The sequence below is a fragment of the Palaemon carinicauda genome, chromosome 9, assembly GCF_036898095.1.
Source record: "Palaemon carinicauda isolate YSFRI2023 chromosome 9, ASM3689809v2, whole genome shotgun sequence".
In the NCBI taxonomy this organism is placed as follows: Eukaryota; Metazoa; Arthropoda; class Malacostraca; order Decapoda; family Palaemonidae; genus Palaemon; species Palaemon carinicauda.
In genome coordinates, this window is record NC_090733.1 from 144,420,181 (window position 1) to 144,424,467 (window position 4,287).

The window sequence follows — 4,287 nt, forward strand, 5'->3', positions numbered from 1 at the left end:
CCCTCTCCTCACCCCTTTTCCCTTTTCCCCCACCCTTTCCCCTCTTCCCCCACCCCTTTCCCCTCTTCCCTCTCCCATCTCTCCTCGCCCTTTTCCCCTCTCTCCTCGCCCTTTTCCCCTCTCTCCTCACCCTTTTCAACTAAACACCCCCTTCACCATTTTGTAAAGTCTTCGTTAAGCATCATTAAAAGTTAAACGCTGCTATCAACAAAGCGGATGCTGTGACGTCATGGCTTACCTAAGGGATTCATGTTCATCTTTTACTTTAGTTTACGATTTCTGTAAACGTGATATGGAATTCTGAATGAGGTCTCGATTATATAAGTGTCATTGTAAAGGGTGTTAAGAAAGTAGCGTTTTATAAGCTGGGAATGTGAAGCATTGATAATTTTTTTTTTATTTATTTTCCGCTTTGTTCGGTTTTTACTAAAACAGATTTATTTTTGTCCAAAGTCCTTTAGATATACTCAGAGTATATTTAAAGGACCTTGCTATTCTCACATCGTTTTTGCTGTTATTATTATTATTATTATTATTATTATTATTATTATTATTATTATTATTATTATTATCATCATCATCTAAGCTACAACACTAGTGGGAAAAGCAGAATGCTATAAGCCCATGGGCTCCAGCAGGGAAAATAGCCCAGTGAGGAAAGGAAACAAGGAAAAATAAAATTTTTAAGAACATTAACATTTAGATATATCCCATATAAACTGTAAAAACTTTAACAAAACAAAAGGAAGAGAAATAAAATAGAATAGTGTGCCCGAGTGTACCCTCAAGCGAGAGAACTCTCCGGATAACACGTCTTGTTCGAAATAGAATAAAACTTCCTTCGGGTATAGATCGGAAACAGAGTGAAGCGGAAGGAAACATCGAACGGAAATCATATTAAATTACATTAGTCGTTCCCATAATCTGTGGCCTGATTGGTAACGTCTCTGCCTGCTGTTTGCCGGGGTTGGGGGGGGGGGGGGGTTCGAATCCCGCTCAGACTCGTTAGTGCCATTAGTGTCCGTAACCTTACCATCCTTGTGAGCTAAGGTTGGGGGGTTTGGGGGAGCCTATAGGTCTATCTGCTGAGTCATCAGCAGCCACTGCCTGGCCCTTCCTTGTCCTAGTTTGGGTGGAGGGAAGGCGTGGGCGCTGATCATATAATATATGGTCGGTCTCTAGGGCATTATTACTATCCCTTGCCTCTGCCATTCATGAGTGACCTTTAAACCTTTAATGAAGAGGCGAGTTCACCCGGCCCTGATATAAACGTCGTTAAGAGAGAGACAGCCGGTGTCACGTGATTTGACGAGATAAAGATTGATTGACGACTGTTCTTCAAAAGAAGAGCCGAAGGCTGCGCTAAAAGGAACCCGGGCTCAGATAAAAGGAAAACTGATAAGAGGAGATAGAGTAATTCATTATCAGGGGTTTATTGGAAAATGAGAATAAGTAGGGTTGTGGTGGCCGATACGGTAACGTCCCTGATTAGTGAAAGCCAGACTGGGGTTCGAGTCCGTTCAAATTCGTTAGTTCCTTTGGTCGGTGCAAACTCATCATCCTTGTGAGCAAATGAGTGGTGGGTTTGGGGAAGCCTATAGGTCTATCTGCTGAGTCATCATCAGCCATTGCCTGGCCCTCCTTGGGTGGAGAGGGGGCAAGGGTGCTGGCCATATGTATATATGCCATATGTATATATGGTCATTCTCTAGGGCATTGTCCTGCTTGATAGGGCAATGTCACTGACCCTTCCCTATGCCATTCATGAGCTGCCCTTTAAACTTCTAATAGAGTTTGTGATTTTAATTCCTGGTGGAAAGTGGCTGTAATATGCCTACCTGTTGTTTTGCGTGTTCGTACTTACAAATAACAACATGAATGTATTAACAAGAAATATGAAATAGTATAATAGTAAATATAGTGGGTGAGCTGTGGCACCCTAGCAGTACCAGCCAAACTCGGTTGAATCCCTCGTCAGGCTGGAAGGAGCGGTGAGAGAAAAGGTCTCCTTTTGTTCATTTGTTTGATGTCGGCTACCCCCCAAAATTGGGGGAAGTACTTTGTTAAATAAAAAAAAAGAAAAAAAATCGAGAAGAAGGAAGGAGAACCAGGCCGAAATTATAATAATTTAAATAAAATTAGCGTTTATTTTCTAAATACAAATAAGGAAATCAATATCATAGTTTTGCCCTAAATAGATAAATGGGAGGCCAAAATCGAATTATGTCAAAATTTAGGTTGTGACCCAAATATTGACGCCAATATTAATGTATCGTCCTAAGTGGATAATAAAAGAATAAAGAATCATAATCCCTCAATGCCGCCGTGAGGTGTACTGTAGACATTATTTGACTGTCAAGTTGGTAGCGCAATTGTTGGGGTTCTCTAGTTACACTTGAGCGCTGAATGGCCTTACAGGTCCCAACGCCGGCTTATGTAGGCCATATTTCCCAAAGCATGATAATTCTTTTTCTATTCGTTTCATAAAAATTATAAGTAATTCGCAGTTCTTTACATTGAAAATGATAGTTAATTCTCTGTTCTTTTCATGAAAAATGATAATTCATTCTGTTTTCATAAATCCTGATTAGTAATTCTCTGTTCTTTTCATAAAAAAATTATGATTCATTCTCTGTTCTTTTAAAAAATCCTGATAATTTATTCATTGCTCTGTTCACAAATGATAATTCATTCTTTCCTTTTCATAAGTCCTAATAATTCATTCTCTCCCCTTTTCCTAAAAAATGATAATTCATTATCTTCTTTTCATAAAACAATAATTCATTATCTGTTCTTCTCATAAAGCAATAATTCATACTCTGTACCAAATAAATAAATAAGAAAAAGGAAACCGTAACTGTGCCTCCACCGCCCAGACAAAACCAGAAGCAGCATCCCCCAAAAATCATAGTGTTGTTTCAATTACAATACCATCATCATCATCATCAGTCTCTTCTGCAGAGGAAAGAGTATATCGTGTATACTTGATCTTTCACTCTTCCCCCTCCCCCCTTCCCCCTCCCCCCTCCCCCCTCGACAAAGAGCACTCACGAGCGTGGCAGATTATAAGGCTATTAGAGAATCCGAAAGACTCGCATTTTAGGTTCATGTGAGTCACGCTTCTTGATCTTGTTGTTGTAAAGTGGGGCTCAGTCAAAGCGCGTATGAGTGTACATTTTGGCACCCGGTTATTTTGGCATTGAAGAGAGCGCTTATATTCCTTTGTTTTCCAACTGGCTAATACATCGTGACGAGTTGTGGCAGGGGAAGGGATAACGTCTTCGTTACAAGCGAGATGATCTTACATGGATAAATGGCAGTTCTTGGTTAGCGGTACATGACAACTGGGCTGTCGTTCTGTTTGTTTCTATGCTCTTGTTCTGCATCACTTGAAGATGTATTATTATTATTATTATTATTATTATTATTATTATTATTATTATTATTATTATTATTATTATTCCCTTGTTGGAAAAGCAAGATGCTATAAGTCCAAGGGCCCCAACAGGGAAAGATAGCCCAGTGAGGAAAGGAAACCAGGAAAAAAATAACCAAAAAGAATTATTGGTCTTTTCTCTCCTTTTCGTGTTTCGAAGATAACCGAATATTCTTTTCATGAATTGTAACTATTATTATTATTATTATTATTATTATTATTATTATTATTATTATTATTATTATCATTATTATTTGAGGGTGTAGAGAAATGACTGCATCATTGTTAGCAGGGGCTCCAATAGCGAAAAATAGCCCAGTGAAGAAAGGAAGTAGATAAACTACAAGAGAAGTATTGGTGTTTTCTCTTCTTTTCTGTGTTTCGAAGACATCAGAATATTCTTTTCCTTGAAATGTAACCGGATTATTTTATCTGTTTTAATGTTAATAATATTCTTAAGATTTTTGTTTTAATTGTTCATTACTTCTCATATAGTTTATTTCGTTATTTCCTTTCCTTACTGGGCTGTTTGTCCCTGTTGGATCCCTTGGGCTTATAGCTTTTCTACTTTTCCAACTAGGGTTGTAGCTTAGCTAGGAATAATAAAATAATAATAATAATAATAATAATAATAATAATGATGATGATAATGATAAAAATATGGTTTAAGGGTGTTGGACAAAGGCCGCATGTGGTAACGTCCCTGACTGGTGATCACCAGACTGGGATTCAAACTCCACTCAAAATCGTTAGTTCCTTTGGTCGCTGCAACTTCACCGTCCTTGTCAGCTAAGGATGGGGGATTTTGGGAGAGCCTATAGGTCTACCTTCTGAGTCATCCGCAGCCATTG